This window comes from Notechis scutatus, chromosome 5 (assembly GCF_049901735.1).
Source record: "Notechis scutatus isolate UNSWTSFEM ecotype Mainland chromosome 5, rNotScu1.2, whole genome shotgun sequence".
Classification (NCBI taxonomy): Eukaryota; Metazoa; Chordata; class Lepidosauria; order Squamata; family Elapidae; genus Notechis; species Notechis scutatus.
In genome coordinates, this window is record NC_142013.1 from 90,167,434 (window position 1) to 90,187,349 (window position 19,916).

The 19,916-nt window shown below is 35.9% G+C and overlaps 1 long non-coding RNA gene across 2 annotated transcripts in view; it reads right to left on the reverse strand.

Moving 5' to 3' along the window:
* LOC148130576 (uncharacterized) overlaps window positions 1–19,916 on the reverse strand; it is a 253,470-nt gene that overhangs the window by 112,715 nt on the left and 120,839 nt on the right. The window lies entirely within an intron of this gene.

A 19,916-nucleotide genomic window follows, 5' to 3' on the forward strand; every position in this document is an offset into this window, starting at 1 on the left:
GGAGGTTTAAATCTTGACAGAATATACAGAATATAGCCTCTGGGAAGGATGATTGTGTTTTAAAAGGACAGCAAAGAGAAGGTGAGAAGGACAGAGCAGCCTCTGTAACAGAAGGTGATGATATGGCAGAGGAAGACAGATGGTCCATTATAAGGGAAATGACAGAACTGAAGTCTGACCAATCCTGAACAGAATGGAACTATTATTTTGTTTTAATTTAAAAATATATAGTTCCATTTATACAGCATAAAATTTTGCATTCTTTTTTTAAATCATATTACATTGCTCATTGTTAGCATAGGTTTCCAAAATTCATCTCATGAGATTATTCCTAAATCAAGCCTCTGTAATTCTATATCTGGCATTTGATTTATTTTCTTATATATAAGAACCGTATATTTGTTTCTACTAAATTCCATTATGCTATTTGCAACTTGATTTGCAATATACTTTTTTTTGGTCTTCTTTGGTATTTGTTACCTGGCCCGATCAAATGTCATCATCAAATTGGATCATTCCTTCCTCCATGAGAGATAAGACTATTAAATATTCTGAAACTATCAGATTTACAAGCATCTTCATGTGTGAGAATTGTTCCTTATGGCCTTTACAGTAACAATTATTTGTGTATATGTGTGTGAGAGCAAAGAAGAATGAATTATATTTAAAGCATTAAATATTGCTTTAGTATGATTATGCACTTCTGAACATCTCCATGAAAAATACTTCACTTCTATCATCACAATCTATTGTCAATGCCAACTACTAATCCAGAAATAAAACTCATGATATTCATCAATGTTCTTGTCTAGAATATTTCAACCTGATTGAAATACCATAAAGAGGCAACATAAATTATAGTGCCTTTTTAATCTGATCTGAAAAGCTGAAGAAGTGGAACTTGACATATTGGAATTTTTTTTTGTTAATTGGTACAGTTACGTCATAGATGTTAATGAAAAAAATTCATGAATGAAATATAACACTGAGTCTCCCATGTTTAGGACATTCAGAGTACCTTTGGCTAAAAATTTGAATCTTCTCAACTTTATTACATTTTAGTTTTACTTGGGCATATTGATTTTTTTTCTTCATAGGGGAAAGAATGGAAAAGTTGATTCTAGGATCCACCCTATTTAAATAAAGAACTCAGCTCTAAAAATTTGAGAGAGTTTCAATTCATTCAACATGAAGCAACCTGGTAAGTCACTGAAAGCATTTATGGATTATCATTTTTGCTCCATTAGTAGATTCATTTTCTGGTCAGGAAAATGCTAATTTCTGTAACACGACTATAATAGTATTCTGCAAAATGGCATTAAAATGGCTGCCTAGAAACATACTGATCCCTCTCAGAGCAGATCAATATGCACCTTAGGGTAATACACACTGTTACATGGAAATAACAACCATATAATCTGAAGAAACCTATTTGATTGATTATCTATGAAAAGTCATTATGGCATAATGGGTCCCAATCAGATCCTGGAAGAAATCAATTCACTGCAAGAAACTCTTTAGGCAGTGGCATGGCAGTTCCTAGTCTTTCATTATCTTAGTTGCAACAATCATAGAAGTTCAAAACTTCTGGTAAATTGTATTGAAGCTGGAGATATATCCCAAATTCATTCCTCAACCATCCCTTTCCTAAACTCCTAGCACTTCCAATGGTTGACATCCTAAAGCAGTGTTTCTCAATTTCAGCAACTTTAAGACAGTGATGAGATTCTTCAGGTGAACCAGTAGTAAAAAAATGCTACCATTTAGTTGAACCGGTAGTAAAAAAAACAGCTACTGGTTCATCCAAACTGGTATTTTTATTTTCTCCCGATGATCAGCTGTGCCGGGATCCCTCTCGATGACTTAGTGCTTCACCCAGGAGGCTTCCCTGAGGCCCAGGAGGCATAAAGGGGAATGTGGGGATGGTGGTGCTGCATGGCCCTCCTGCACTCTTTTTTTTGCCTTTCTGGGCCTCAAGGAAGCTTCTTGGGAGCAAAAACACAGCCCAGAAGGCTTCCCTGAGGTCCAGGGGGCCAAAAAATTGAGTGCAGGGTGGGGGGGTGCTGCACAAAAAAAGCCACTCCCACTCAGTCACATGGTTCATGCCCACCTAGTCACACCCACAGAACTAGTAGTAAAAATATTTGCATCCCACCCCTGCTTGAAGATGCATGGACTTCAACTCCCAGAATTCTCCAGCCAGCAGAGAAACACTGTCTACAACATGCCCTCTGAACAGCGAAAGTCCTTTCCTAGCCAGCCTTGCAGCTCATGAGAGACCCCAACTCAAAATTCGAGACTTTTATTGCAGTCAATGGCCAGACCAGAACTACCAAAAGGAGGAACAAGCAGGATCATCCCATTTTATTTTACCAAGTACATTTTTACTCAAAAGTCACTCACTGGCTTAGTCACCAGAAAACATAAGCATAAACTGAATTTTTATGATTCATAAATTATGCAAGTTTATTGCATTATTTACTGGAGATTAGGCTAGATCCCCTGTTGTTGGTCTTTCAAAAATTGTTGAAGATCAAGCTGTTTCATGGATCTTTCCCCTGATTTAATTTGATGTTACCATCTTTTTGTTCTATCTCCTTTGTATTGTTGAAGGATGCTTTGTTTTTACTTGTAGCACTGGATATGTTTTGGTTTTTTTCCTGTGTAAATTGCCAGGAGTTGATTTGATTGTGGTGATGTAGAAATACATTCAATAAATAACATAAATTACTTTTATGACAAGGTTATACATTCCATTTTTTTCTGTTCACAACACCAAATAAAAGAATGGATGCACAGATGCACAGATGGATGGATGGATGGATGGATGGATGGATGGATAGATGGTTTCTTGCTTTTATATCCAGTTTTTTATACAGGAGTTCAAGAACTCTCTGCACCTATTTTTCTCCTACAGCAGCAATAGTATGAGGTAAGTTGAGCTGAAAAAGAACTATAAGCTCATATCACTTCATAATTTTCTTGCCAATGCCAGATTAAATAATCTAGTGCTTTCAAAGACACTCAGTAGCTCCAACCCTCAAGTTACAAGGGAAACACCTGAAAAGGTTTTTCCTAGCTATATCATTTATTGTATTCTGCTCTTGCTATTAAAATCATTAAAGCATTTATAATAGTTTTGTGGTACTGTCTAATCCCATTTACATTTTTTTCAGTCTTATGCTGTGATTTCTCCTGTTTTGTTTTTTTAGTCCTGCATGAATCCATCAGAGAGACAGAATTCTTAGATGTAAAGGAACCTCCTTATTTCAGGGTGACAGAATTGGATGCTTTAAGAAAGATCCTAATAAGGCATATCTAATTATTAATAGTATGATGGGAAAAATTCTGACATATAAGCAAAAAGGTCTTGAAATGTTAGTCAAAATACAGCTGTGAGTAGTCCTGAGCTCAATAGTTCAGCTGATAGTTTACAGAATATTTCTTGACTCTCCTTGGATATGGAAAAATTATCTTCATTTTTGCTTTAGATGACTAGCTTCATACTATGTTTTAATTAGCAATACCAGTGTACTTCTACACTTAAGATTGTATTTCTGAAAAATGTCATAAATACTTAGCATTCCACTAGCTTAATAGACAAACTACAGTCCAGTTTAGATTCACCTGAACTTAAGAGCCCTCAATATTTATTACAGCTGAAATTTCACTGAATCAAAGCATATCTGCTATAAATTTGAACTTTTCTCCAAAAACTATACAGATTACACATAAAGAGAAAGATCATGCACACATAGGGCAAAGAGAGAATGTTAGAGGTGGAATGAGAGATGATACAATATATATGCTATCAAAATCTTTCTAAGCCACAGCTAGAAGTTTGTTATCATGAAAACTTGGACAAATGCTCATAGGAAAAATAAAAAGATCTATGTCTCGTTACTAGAGTAAAGAACATCCAAACTCAATGTGCTATGAAATGCTTCAAGATATTTAGGAAATATTTTTTTTTAAAAAGGGGGTGCTTACTAACCAAGTGTTTTGTAGTCAAGTTCCCAGATAGGCTACAAAGAATCTTGCTTTAAAAATTGGAGAGCCACCCACAATCACTATTGATAGTAAGTGGCTTAGTGAATCCATAGTTGGACTATCTTCATTTTTAGCATAATTTTAACAATAATTTTAATTGCTTAATGGTACAAACTAATACAAACTGAACTTAGAAAAAGAGAAAGAGAATGGCAAGACAGAATAAAAAGCAGGGGTGGGATGCTACTGGTTCTGCCCAGATCTATAGAACCTGATCTGAAGATCTGAAGATCAGATCTGAAGATCTGAAGATCTGAAGAGCAGCAGACACAGAACCGGTTCTGTGTCTGCTGCTGTTTGGCCCACCCACCCACCTGGGCTCTTACCTGACCTTTATTTCCTGCTTTTTCAACCTCAGCTGCTTTGTGCGCAAAACGTAAGTACCGAACCGATAGTAACACTGGTTGAATACCACCCCTGATAAAAATAAAGGAGAAAAAGTAAAGAAATACAAAAAAAGAAGGACTATATAAAGAAGTGACTTCCAACTTTCATCACAAGTATAAGTATGTCTGACTCTCTCCACAAGAGCTCTCTCAGTTCCTAGATTAATAGTTTATCCTGTAAGCATAGTCTTATTCCTCACTTCCGAAATTTCCAATATCACAGATGGAAAGATAAAATTGTTGAAGAGGAGCTTTCTGTGATACACAACAGCTCATCTTTCTAGCTAAAATGCTTAGGAATGAATGCCCATATGGCTTTTGTGCATTGAAGACAGAGCATGGAAGAGCATGGAGGATAAGAACAGCATGGAAGAACATGGAGGATGGAAGCCATAAAATTTTTCCTGTTTGCTATAAGGGATCTAGAACAAATAGACAAAGCTATGATTTTTCTCTTGGTTCAATTTTTATGAGCACAATAATAGTTTTTCTAATTTTCATGCTAAAGGTAAAAAGCCCTTCTAGAAACATTAGTCATTCCATAGATCACTGAGGCAGATATATTCCAGCAAATGTTTTTGAATTGGAATAGCTAACGTTAGTTACCCTTACAGTTCTGTTGACTGGTTATACATTAACTTTAGAAGCTAGGTCACAGACTCACAAAAAGCAATTCAAACAATGAATTAAATAACAACTCCAGACTATTTCCTGTACTCTGTGTTTATTCTGCAGCATAGTCTTTCTGTGCAAACAAAATAAAATATAATGTTAGCATCTGCACTAAACTTTGGATCAGCAGGAACAAGAGTTTCTTATTGTATACAGTTGTTTATACATTAGTTGTGACAAAAGAATATCAACTGGTTTGTCACCCAAGCTTAACATCAGTTGGTACGCATTCAGTTCAGCACCATCTTTGAGGGAGAATAGTTTCCAGTGGCATCAACAAGGAGGTCAACCATCAAAAGTTCTGAGCAACCTTTACAGGCCATGGAAATATTCATGCTCTGTTGGTCATGAAGGAGTTGCCTTCTTGACCATGTTAGCAATGATACACTAAGGCAGCAAATGGGTGCTGTATGAATAGCATAGAAAATGAAGGAAAAATGCCTACAATGGTACTGCCACTTTCTATAAGCAGGACCCCACACTAGTGCCTGTACAATCTACAATTTTAACATCAATAACAAATCCCCAGGCAGAAGACCAAAGCAAAGATGGTAGGATACAATTAACACAAATGTGAAAATCATGAAGTTGGACCTGATTATTGCATTTGATCATGTAAAATGGCATTCATTGATCCAAAAAGCAGGTCCTGCACCTGCAGGAAAATGCTATGATGATGATTAAACACTAGTTCCACGTGCTGGCCTCTATAAAACCATCACACTGAAGTAAAAAGGACTCAAGTGAGATTTCACCTGTCATCTAGATTCAAATAGGATACTTCATCAACATCAGCCTGCAAAGTGAGTCCTTCCTATCAACAAGATGCAGTTCAATGATGAGAAAAGTAAGAACTTGCATTTAGGCAGGAAAAAACAAATGTGCAGGTACAATAGACAATTATACTATCACTATGAGCATGATCTAGGAGCCTGGTGACCATAGCATAAGTATGAGCCAGCAGTAGGGCTGCATCTGCCAAAAAAGCCAATTCAGTTCTGAACTACATCAACAGTATAGTATTAAGGTCACAAGAAGTGATACTATCTTTCTTTACTGTACTAGTAAGGCCACACTTGGAATACTGCATCCAGTTCTGATCACCATGAGACAAAAAAGATGCTGAGATCCTAGAAAGATTGAAGAGAACAGCAACAAAGATGATAAAATGTCTGGAGACTAAACCGTATAATGAACATCTAATGGAATTTAGGTACTATATTTTAGCCTAATGAATGGAAAGCTTAGAGATAACATGATAGCTGTCTTCTAATACTTGAAGAGCTGTCACATGGAAGAGGGCATCAATTTATTCACCAAAGCATGTGAGGGAAGGACAAGAAGCAATGGGTGGAAACTTTTCAGAAGGAGATCCAACTTGGAACTAAGGAAAAATTTCCTGACAATCAGAACAATTAGTCAATGGAACAGCTTGTTTCCCAGACTTATAGATGCTCCATCTTTGAAGTTTTTTTTTTTTAAAGAATTGGATAGTCCAGGATGCAATAAGGATTCTGGCCTTGGTCAGGAGTTTGAACTAGAAGACCTCCCGGGTAGAGGTGGTATCCAGCAGGTTCTGACCAGTTCTGGAGAACGGGTAGCGGACATTTTGAGTAGTTTGGAGAACCGGCAAATACCACCTCTGACTGGCCCCGCCCCCATCTATTCTCTGCCTCCCGAGTCTCAGCTGATTGGCTGGATCTTCTTTGGTTGCCCTGCACAGGACAACGGAGCTGGAAAGCAGGTTAGTGGGGTGGGGAGAGAATGGAGATTTTACAGTATCCTTCCCCTTGCCGTACCCACCAAGCCACACCCACCAAGCCACGCCCACAGAACCGGTAGTAAAAAAAAATTGAATCCCACCACTGCTCCAAGGTCACTTCCAGCCCTATGACTCTATGATTGATACGATTTGTACTTATGCAACAGCACTCAAAAAAAGAAAGAGATGCTGGTCATTTGCACAATTCCACATTAGAAATGCAGCTCATCTAACCATTATCACATCACCATCAACACATCTTACCATTAGGGGAAGACTGAACTGGAATGCCTAAGATTAAGACTCTTGTGTCTCTTCACTTTTAAGCAGACCAGGCTGTTCTTCAAAGCAAGGTCATATTGAAATAAAAGGCGATCTCCAGAAGATGACAATGTTTTATACAGTTGCCAAACTAATCTTGTAATCTACCACTGAAAAGAAAACATAACAAGTTATTCTAAAAAATTGACCTTTGCCTGGGCCAACTCTTGTAGAAACCTTGCTACACTTTGAAAACTTAGGTTTTTCAGCAGTACTGAAATTTATTCTGTTTATAGATGCTTTTTGAAAATGTCAGAAATTTTGGTGTTAACTGTTCACTGAATAGTATTGCTCTGCTTCTGGGATATTTTTTTGGTAAATTGCCCAGACTCTTATAGAAGTAGACAGGAAACAATGTGACAAATTAAAAACAAGTAAAATTCTTCCTTTTTAAAAAAAATATACGCATTTACTTCTCCCATTAGCAACAACCCATTAAAATTTTGTTGGATCAAGAAATTAAAAATTATTAAAGCTCAAAGAAAATCCAGGTACTTAAATGCTATGTTTCTTTGTTAGTTTCAGGATGTATAAGTTATACTGCCATCATAAACCATCAGCCCAGTTCAAATAAAAGCTATTCATCATATATCTATCTGCATATCTGTGGCTACATGGGGAAATATATCTGAAACTTCTTAAAGCAATTTCTCTAATAGTTTATCTTCATATGTTTGTTTATCAAATTTAGAAACTGCCCATCTCCCTCATAGAGAAAAAATAAAATGTTAAAAACATAACAACTAAATATAAAAATTTAAAACCGAGCAACATTAGAAACATTCAACATGAAAAGGTAATTAAAAGGCAAGGGCAGAGCCTACATAGTGTGAAGCCCTATGGCTGCATGCCACTCTGTTACCCCCAAGCAAGAGGGCAGAGCCAAGTTTTTAGATATTTTCTGAATTTCTATAATAGCTGCTAATAGCTCAAAGTCTTGTGAATTTGCAGCAATAGCCTGGTAAGTTAATCAGCATTCATTTGTTCCTTACTGGCGCTACAGCAGCTCACAATATCTCTGAGTCTTGCTATAATATCTGTCTGCAGGCACTACCAGCACAACTATGTAACCAATCAGGCTCATTTGTGTCACTTCGTCCTCCAGATAATCCTAGGGCAGGGGTGTCAAACTCAAGGCCTGGGGGCCGGATTCAGCCTGCGAAGTGCTTAGATCTGCACCCTGGAAATAGTGAAAGACCAGCCCACAGTGCCTCTGCCAGCAAAAACAGAGCTCAAGAAGGCCACATGGGACTTCCGGTTTGAGCTTCTTCAGCGACAGAATGAAGCCTCGTCTCTGCGAGGCTTCGATCCATGCTCGCCGCTGGAGCGCCCCGAGCCGGCTGGTTTTGGGGCTAAGCCACCACGTAGAGGTGGTGAAGAGGGGGGAGACTGCCAGCAGGGTTGAGGAGAGCCGCATCTCTCCTCCCCAGCTGGCCATTACTCCCTTTCCCAAAGGTGGTTGCAGCGGTGGTCAGAAATGGCCACCACAAAGAAGAAGTCGACCGGAAAAGAATGTGCAGGAGGAAAATAAGAAGAGAAAGTTTTGGTTGACCGGGTCAAACAGCAAAAGCAACAAATAAAATGCCCTGGAATTGAAACTGTTAAAAAAACAGTAACATTGTTCCCTAAGAAGATTTTTAAGCTGCGAAGGAGAGAGAAAAGGGAAAAGATTTGGTTTTCTCCTTTTCCTATACTGACAGCTAAGAGACTGAAGCAAGAAACTGGAAAAAAAATCCACTTTGACATCAATAGGCATTTAATGCTGAAAATAAAAAGTCAAAGGGATAATAAAGATTTCTGGATAATTAAAAGCTTTTGAAAACAGGAAAGGAGAGAAAGAGAATAAAAGGGTAGGATCTGGAAGGGAGGAGACTGCCTGGAATTAAAAAAGAACTTACAGCAAAATCTCAACAAGACTTCCAAAAGATACATTCTAACTGAAATATCGCAACAAAAACCCCAGGAAGAGAAAGTCGAAAAAGAAATAAGAAGATATAACTTGGGACTATCTGGATTACTTGATGATTTCTGGATTCTTGGTTATTGTTTTGAATGACTAAAATCAATCGGGTGGTTTTTAAAACTGTTTAAAATGGCTCCACTTTTAGAAGAACTGAAAATAGAACTTAAAAATTACAAAGAAGATGCATAAGAAGGGAGAGGTTCTTTTGGCTTCGTATTTCAGTTTTTAGAAATGGAGATTTGGAATTATGAGAAACAACAAGAAATGCCTGCAGAACAAGAAGATTGCAACAAAGAAGAAGCCATCTTTAATGAACAAGTAATCTTAGATGGGGGGAAAAAGGAAAGGGGGGAAAGAGAATGGAAAGTTTAAGATTGGGAAAAACAACTCCAAAAAAAATAGAGTGAAAAATAAGTATAAAATCAGAAAGCAACAGAAGAGGGAAATGCAGAAGAGAGAATTAGAACTAGAGAGACAAGGGGGTAAAAAGGGGAGGGAGAAGAAGAGAGGGAAGAAAGAAAGGAAAAGAAGTTATAAAGGACAGAAGCAAAATATAGAGAAACAGGGCCTATTTAGAGATAATGGGTGAAAACTTAATGGAAAAAGGGATTCTGCAAAGGTACATAAGATAGTATGGTTATATTAGAAGCAGAAATAATTTTAGAAAATATGAAACAATGTATGATTAAAATGTTTGATAAAATAGCTATCGTAATTCAATGGAATGCTTGTCAATAAATAAATGTAACAAAAGTATATTTAATGATTTATAAAACATATGTGAAGAGAAATAAGGGAAAATTAATTATGGAGATTATATGTGTTTTTAAGGAAGTATGATATTTAATTGAAAAGAAGTGTTAAAGATGTTAAGATTTTAATGATTATTAATGATAGAACTGAATTGGAATGGAATGAGGGTTTATAATTACATATATTTACAATCTTTCTTTCTTTTTTTTAAAGAATATAGTGTGTATTATAAGAATGTACCAAGCAGAATTCGATTGGAAGTTATGTATTATGTATTATATTGAAGGTCATAAACTTAAGGTATATATTGAAGTTTAAATAAGAGTTGAATGGATGTAATTAAAAGATATAAAGGTGTCATACTCCAATTAGTAACTACAGGAGAAAATTTGTTTAATGAGAAAAGATAATATGAAATTGAAACAGAACAGACAAAAGTATAAATATAATGATTTGAATTGAGATGGGATAATCAAAATAAAATTGAGAAAATTAAAAGAGGGGAAAAACTATATAGAAAATGTAAAATAGTATAAGATATGGAATAGAATACAAAAAGGAGCATGAAATTGAGTTTTGTGTCTGCATAAAGAAGTTCAACCTGGGACCATGCTATTTTCAAAAAAGATGTTTTACTTGTATTTTGTATGTGTGAAAACCCAAATAAAACTTTATTTAAAAAGAAGAAGAAGAAGAAGGCCACGTGCAAGAGTCTGTCACAGCTGAAAATGGAACTCAGGAGCCCATTTTTGCTGATATAGCACTTGGGCCATCACAAGTAACATCATGCTGGCTATACCCACCCTGGCCAGGCTCCATGCCCCCCCCAGGTCAAACACAACTGTGATGCAGCCCTCAATGAAATCAAGTTTGACACCCCTGTCCTAGAAGGTGGCAGTACCTAGCCAAACTTGCCTGATATTAGAAGCTGAGTCAGCTCCAATTACTAGTTAAATGGGAGACTATCCAGAAATTTCACAGCAAATAGCTGGACTGGGTAACAGAAAAATAATAATAAAAACAAAAGAATGCAATGGCAAATCATACCTGCTAAGAAAATTGTATGGACACGTGGCATTTTTCAGATCTCTTTCCCTTTTATCCTCCTAATACTTCTGCAAGAGGGGGAAGATTCCGTTAAATCCACTGCTCTTCTAGAGTTCTCTTTCCAAATGTAACGTCCACACAGCCATAAGAACAAAACTGAAATCCCATCACTCAAAGGGAACCAGAAGAATTCTCTACTCATAATTCCCATGAACTAAGCAGGTCTTAGCTATTGATGAATGTCAGAGGGCTATAGGTATCTATTATAATGGTTTCTAAACATTACAATGCATATACAGCCATTGTAAAAATGCATGATGCAGTCAGTGTATTCCAAAGAATTGATGTAGGAAAATGGAAATAATTACAAGAAATGAGAGGTGGGAAGGCAGGCTGGCAGACAGGCAGGCAGGAAGTGAAGGATGAAGGAAGGAAAAGGCACTTGACTCACATCACTGACATCTTAGAGGGGGGAAAATATCCTAGTCTAATTTCCACAAAGAGTTAGCTAATCTTCATGCTTTTTCCCCCATTTGTCACCGCTACTCAGTTATTTATTTGCTTTGTTCTTTCTTATCACCATTTATTACCATCAAAGACATCACACCTAGCTAGGAGAAGAAACTAGAAATCCCTTCTGGATAAATATGCTAAATCACATTATATCTTATATAATCTCACTGATTCAAAGACTGAGGCCATCACCTCAGTCTGAATAGCCAAGGGATGGAGAGAGATCACAAGGATAAGTAAATCTTATAAGCAACCCAAACCTTTACATTCTGCCTGCATTGTATTCTGTATAAAATCTTTAGATGAAAGAAAATCAATAAAATAAAATAAATAAATATAGGGTTTATTCTCTTTGGTATCATAATTCCTGAATAACAAGGATTTTTTTAACTGAATTTCTAAATTTGTATTAAAAAGACAATTTGACTATATTCCAATGCCTTCAAGAGGAACTGCTAAAATGACAAAAAAATAAACCTAGACTTAAATGGTATCAAGCCATTATTTCTTGGTTAATCAGCCAGATTCCAGAAACAATATGTGTGTGTGTGTGTGTGTGTGTGTGTGCGCACGCATGCATATCCTCCTTTTCTTGCAAGAAACTAATCTGCATGCTATTTAAAAAAAACCACATGTTGCCAGTTATATATACTTTCCAAACCATAAACCACGATAGCTAATGCAAACATTTTTGCAGGAAATATAAAGCTTCCATTTATTTTTCAAGAAGAATAGCTTTTAAGTAGTGTTAGGTGTTAGGTCAGAAACATGTTAACTTCATTTTTGTAAGAAAATGAAAAATCACACTTTTTCCCCATAAAAATGATATTAAGAGAATAATATCTCTTAATAATATTAAGAGATATTAAGACCTAAAACTAGAACAAAGACCTAACAAGTTTGTTGAAACAAGTAGAAAGTTTAGCCCTCAAAAAATATCTCTGTTTAATCTTTTTTATATTCAAGTAAATGCTAAATTAGAGTTTCAGCCTTTTGTATGATTTTGTTCAGATGCATGGCTGTCAGAAGCAAAAACAGTTGAATCTAAATTTGTCTCCAAGAAGGAGGCATTTGCTTATTTAGACCATATAACGGATGATCATTACCACCATTACGAAGTGTTTTTGTTATTGTTGCTCAAGGTTTTTTTTTTACACAAACTATTGCATCATGACACCCTTTTTCAGGGTTCAATCTCATGCACAGCTGAAGTTAAAGATGGTTAAAACATATATGGAAAAAATAATAATAAATATTGCATAAAAAGAAACTGTCCATTTTAAAATAGGAGGTAGCCAGAGCCAACAATAGAACAGCAATAAACAGAACATGAACTTTCTGCATCCTAAGCCTGAACAGATTTAATTTACTCCTGTCAATCTCAAACGCCTACAACCTACATTTTATCTACAATCAATCTCAATTTAGAGCATTCCTTCTAATGTGGCTCTTGAGCTAGGAGAAATCTTGTGCTTTAGACTCTAAAGCTTTAGAGTCTTGCCAAAGTGGTTAAATCACTAATGTATTATATGTAGAAACTGAAGAAGTTTCTTAATAGTCTGATACAAAAGTTTTAAAGGCAGACTCCCATCTTTTTCATTTTTACAAACTACCTTAGATCATTTACAGATTCAAAACTGATCATGAAAGGTGACAGAATCTACCTTGACATGTATAGGCAGTCCTCAATTTATGGCCACAATTGAGCCCAAAATTTCTGTTGCTAAGTGAGGCATTTATTAAGTGGATTTTGCTCCATTTTATGCCTTTTCTTGTCACAGATGTTAAATGAAACATTGCAGGTGTTAGTAACATGGTTGTTAAGTGAACCCAGCTTCTCCATTGACTTTGCTTTCTAGAAGATTGCAAAAGGAGATTACATGACCCAAGGACACTGCAGCAGAGGTGGGATTCAAAAAATTTTACTACCAGTTCTGCGGGCGTGGCTTGGTGAGCATGGCAGGGGAAGGAGACTTTAAAATCTCCAGTCAGAGGTGGTATTTGCCGGTTCTCTGAACTACTCAAAATTTCTGCTACCGGTTCTCCAGAACTGGTTAGAACCTACCACCTCTGAATATCACCAAACATACCATCCCCCTATTCTGACCCTCAATCTGATTCTAGAAAAGTTTGAAACGGACAATCAGTAGAGATCTAAGTGTGGGATGATAAAATAAAATGTATCTGACATTTCTCTAAATCATTTCTCTCTTCACCAATTCCTGAAAGGCAAAACATTCAGATAAAAGAAAATGTAAACAAATATATAACAATATGAGATACAGGGGCAAGAGTATTTATCACATTAAAATCAGAAAGTAACATTAAAATAAACTGTACAGGAATAAATAAACAGGACTCTAAGTTCCACAATTTGGATCATATTATAGAAAAGCCTTTCTTCTATGCCCACAAAGCTAACTTCTATGGATGCTATGGCACATAATAAAACCTTTAGTAACAAATATGGGCAGAAATACACAATCTTTCTCATTACCAGTCCCAAACTTTTAGATGTATAAGTAAGAATTGGATATTGCATTGGCCCAGTGGTGGGATTCAATTTTTTTTACTACCAGTTCTATGGGCGTGGCTTGGTGGGCGTGGCAGGGGAAGGAGACTTTAAAATCTCCAGTCAGAGGTGGTATTTGCTGGTCCTCCGAACTACTCAAAATTTCCACTGCCAGAACTGGTCAGAACCTGCTGAATACCACCTCTGCACTGCAACCATCATAAATATGAGAGAGTGTCAAAATGTCCGAATTTGATCGCATGACCTGGGGATACTGAAATGGTTGTAAGTGTGAAAAACAGTAATAAGTAACCTTTTTCAGTGCCGTTGTAACTTTGAATGATCACTAAATGAACTGTTATCTGTGTGTGCTTTCTGGGTTTGATTTTCTGCAACAAAGTCTGATAACCCAGCCATCTTGTACGGCCTGCACAGGGTGAAGAAATGACTCTGGATAATTTACAAACACATTTTAAAAAATCATAAAACAGTGCACAGCAAAGAGAACAGATTAGCAAACAAGCACACAATTCACAATTCAACTTCTCTTAGAAATAGACTCATGCTACATTCTGACCATATGCCTATGGGAATAGACAGGATTTGAAAACCTTATGAAAGACCAATAAAGTTGGTACCATTAGAATCTTGTGGGCAAGCAATCTTTTCTACAAGGGTGAGCACTAAAATAGACAACACATGCCTCCCATCAGATGGCATTGCTTGAAAAAAGTCTACAGTGTATGATAAATCTGTTTTATCTGGTAGAATGACTAGAAGATTTGTTTATTTGTCTCTTCTTTCTACACATAAAGAGAGTCCTCTGGCCCAGAAGCATTATTTAGCTGGGCTACATCAGAGGCATGTTTGTGATTGGATCAAGAGAGGCTTTAGATCCACGTTTAAATTCCATGGATACATACTGATAATGTGCCTGCTCTGGAACTAATATGCATAATTTATCACCCTTGGGAAAAAGACCATTAAAGAGAGAGAGAGAGAAAGATACAAGAAAAGAAACAGATTTATTGATGTCTCCTTCAACCCAGTTGGCCTAAGTTCATTTCTCACCTTCTCACCAGTGACCCATGGGATTTTTAGAGTCATCCAATCATTATTGTGATGAAATTAGACAAGGATAGACATTGTTTTTCAAAAAAAATAGTTGGGTGAAAATTAGCAAAGAAATAGCATTTTAACATTTATTTTTGAAGTCTTCTCTTCAGTGAAGTTTCACACACACACACTCACACAAACACACGTGAGTTAGGCTATATACTGTAAATTACTTGAGAGCCAATTCATTGCTTCCCCCCCACACCTCTGGTTTTAAGATTTTTGTACCTTATCCCAATTACATAAACAGTCTCTGATAATTAATCTAATAGTACATTCCAACATTTGATTCTATCTATGGACTTTAAATAATGCTCACTTCCTTAACAAACAACATGACCTCTGTCTCAAATAAGCAAAGCTAGTTCTCACTCAAAAATAGCAGAGCTAAAAGAGTGGTGCTTGAGTAATGGAAAATTACCAGTTACAGTGACTTTATTTCATCCAAATATTTACTGTATGCATTACAAAGAAAATTTGGCAATATCCTGACATTTACTTTTAGAAAAGTGTGCTTAGGCTGATAGTTTAAAAAATTTTAAGCACAAAAAAGTGTATGAAAACAAAACAAACAACAAGAGAGATGATTTCCCATGTATACAGGATTGTTCTTTTACCTAGGAATTTATGTATAGTTTTGCAGCGCATCCCAAACTTGCTTGATCTTATTATATCCAAGATTGTGCAGATTCTAGCTATAATGTAAGGTTGCCACCCCATCCAGCTTCTAGGTTGAAAGCCATCATTACTGCTTGGATGAGGCATGATACATTCATGTAATACAATTTTGTATTGCTTTTTAGCAGCTTTGACCCTTTGTAGATAATATTGTAGTGTTTCCGCAGCCAGCACCATTCATCCCTTATTCTCAATGCAGACTATTTGCTTTTCAATTGGTATCTCTGGGAATATGAATCATTGTCCGATTGATTCTATCATTAGCACTTAAACAATATCAATAAAGTATTAGCAGGGCAACTGACTCAGAATATTGAGTTATACAAAAACCATAGAAAAGATTTCTCAACATGCACAAAGACTTCTAGTTTACTTTTTTGCTTTTGTCCCCTGAAGAGGCAAAACTGCTGCTCGGTTTAAACCTCACTTGTCTCCTACTTTACACAGAGGCACTGAATAGAGACATAAAAAAGGAGAAAAAAATACTGTTAACCTAAGAAACAAGATTTTCAAATGCAATCCAAGGCTACTGGAAGGTGGGAAAGTGTCCATTTCTGTCTTACTGTTGTATTTAAACTACTTCTGGCATAAGCACTTGCATTATATTTCATTTTTCCTAATTAGAAAGGACATCATATAAACAGTGTTAAGAAGAGATTAGAACATCATGCTGAGATCCAAAACTGGAAACATAGGGAGCTGATGGAAATAATTTGGGGGCAGACTCATGGTGGTGCTATTGTTTACAAGATTTATATACTTTCAATATCTGGACCAGTTGTTTTGTTTCTTTCATAATGCTGAGAATTTTAATCCACAAACTGACGAAGACTGAATTTCAATTTCAACTTCCATTAGGATGCATTGTATCTGGTTAAATATGATGTTTCTCACACTTTATTTAATACATGTTTTCAAATACATAATTAGTGATATTGACAAAGTTTTAAAATGGATACATTCTCTTTTAGATTAGGGATATAAATTTTAAGGATATCTCATTTATAAAATTTTTGCAGATTTCAACAATAATGTTCAAAAAGACTGTCATTCCAATATATCTTGCTGATAAAATTTCTGGGTTTTATCAATTGCATCTTGAAGTCATGTTATAGTAAAAATTGTAGAAAAGTAGAATATCAGATATTCAAAAATCTACAATTAACGATCTTTGAGAACATTTCTGAATTCAAACTTAAAATCAGAACTTTGATATTCACTGGTTTTTGAAAATCGTAATGTCTATTTTGCATTCTAAAACAAATGAAGCAAATAAATTGTAGGTGAACCTAAAAATCAGACATAATGAATTTGAAATAGATTAATTTATGAAATATATGTATTATACACATACACACACTATATACGTACACACACACACACACACACACACACACACATATATATATATATACACACACACACACACACACACACACACACACACATACATATACACACATATACAATATATAATAATAGGAAACATACTAATTATAGTAACAAACAACAATAAAATCTATATTTAGTTTATTGAAAGAGAAAGTTCTAGCTCTGATTTTCTCATTAATGTTGAGGTTGCAGGAATGATTTATTACTCCTACTATAATTTCTACTGCAAATTTAAAATTGAATTTGTCTGACAAGCAAGACCTATCAGCCTGTTTGGGTAAAACACTTCTATCTCAGGTGACTGGAAAAATGATGGATTTAAAAAAAAATAAACACAGAGGGAAGTTGGAAGTTTAAAACAAAAGCTATTAATTAAAAAAAAAAAGCACAGTTGTGCTAAATTTCAAATCAGCACAAGGCAAGAGTTATACTGGCTATGCTATTATATAATCATAATCATAGTAAAATGTAGGGCACAATGATTCTAGCACTGGTTTAATTGAAGGGGAGCAAATGAACTGAATGAGCTACGCTGTAGGATCAAAAATGTGCTCCATTCAATTGAAGGTCCATACAAAATCACTCTCCTCTTATTCTCCACGTACAAGTGCTCTTCTAAAATGGGAATGGGTTGCAAGATAGAAAGCTAAGTAATAGTCTTTGTAAAGGTTTCCTGAACTATGTGTGTGTGCGCCTTGTGACGTCATAGTAGTGGTGCTTTTAAAGTTGGGCATGATGCACAGGGGACTTCGTATATGCCTTGGTTTTCCAGGTCAATTTTGTCTTTGGGGTTTCTGAGGATGGCTGCTATTTTCTGTCTGTTTTGAAGGCAGTCTTGATGTGGTATCTGTATAGTATCTTACTAATTTTGTCTGTAGTGCCTCTTATGTAGGGCAGGACAGCTGTTCCATGGGTCTGTTCATCTTCTGGGTCTCTATTATGTCTCAGTGTGTTTTTGTGGATCAAGTTGGTGATTTTGCTTTTGTGGAAGCCGTTGGCTGTCAATATTTTAGTCAGGGTGAATAGTTCAGTCTTAATGTGTGTCTTGTCTGCCAGGCGTTTGGTTCTAGTAATTAGTGTTTTAGCCACGGAGTTTATCTGTGCTGGGTGGTGGTGGGATTGGGCGTTGAGGTAGCGGTTGGTGTGTGTTTTGTTCTGGTATATGGTGTGTCCTAGTGTGCCATCTGTTTTTTGTAGATTAGTACATCTAGGAATGGTAGTTGTTTGTTTGTTTCTGTTTCCATGGTGAACTTGATTTTGGGGTGTGCGCTGTTTAGGTGTGTTAGGAAATTGTTTAGGTTTTCTTGTCCATGGGGCCAAATCACGAATGTGTCTTAACCATAGTTTGGGTTTGAGGATGGCATTGCCAATACAAAAGCCTGATGATGGCAGATGAGATTCTGCTGAAACGTTGCTACAACTTTAAAAGCACCACTACTATGACGTGGGAAAATACCCGAACCAAGCCGAACACCATACATGTAAGTACCCGCGAAAACTTAAGAAAACATATATATATATATATATATATATATATATATATATATATATATATATATATATATATATATATATATATATATATATATATATATAGTGTTCGGCTTAGTTTGGGTATTTTCACGTCATTGTAGTTCTTTTAAAGTTGTAGCACGTTTTCAGCAGAATCTCATCTGCCATCATCAGGCTTCTGTATTGTGTCCGTCTGTGAGTCAGACTTTTACAGTAGTTTCAGATTTGAATTTGAATTCAGATTTGAAACTGTAAAATCTGACTAAAGGCACTAAGCCTGATGATGGCAGAAGTAACACAATGCAATAAAGAACTACAATCAAGATAAAAACCAACAAGCCAAAAAACAGACAGAAGATATCATATATATATATCATATATATATATATATATATATATATATATATATATATAAATAAAAGGAAGAAGCACTACAAGCTCACATCACTCTGAGAAGCACAGAGCTGAAGACAGAAGCCTGAAGATGATGAATGAGACACAGCAACGTTGCCTAGATACTTCCAATCTTCGCGGGAGAAACCCAAATGAAAGATCACATACAAACGGACACGAGAACCTCAGAAAACAATATATATATATATGGCATATATATATATATATATATATATATATATATATATATATATATATATATATATATATTCCACCTTTATAAGTTTTCAGAAATAACTCAAGTTGGAGAACATATCCAACATACATTCCCCCTCTTATTTTCCCCATAACCCTGTCAGATGGGTTGGGCTGAAAGAGAGTGACTGGCCCAAAGTCACCCAACTAGCATTCATGGCTAAGGTGGAACTAGAACTCAGGGCTTTCCAGTTTCCAGCCTACTGCTTTAACCATTAGATTAAAGTGGCTCTTGAAAGCTGTTTCATTGTCCTGCTTCCTTGTTTGGTAGAAATTTTGATTTCCATTAAAGAAAAGCATATCCTTTTACAAGTGGTTTTCCTATACTTTTAACCAGTTATACATGAGCAACAAAAATCTAACTGTAATTAATAAACATCTGAATTTCCAAACTCAAAAATCATAAGAACAAAAACATTCCAACAATGCCTCTAATCCTTGTATTAATAAGCTAACTAGAAGCAATAGTGTAACTAAGTAATTTCAGATTCTGTGCTTCATAGTTTTAGATCAAGAGTGAACCAAATGTGGTCCTAAAGCCAGAAGCAACCCTCCATCTAATTTCATGCTGCTTGCAACCTAATTTCCAAA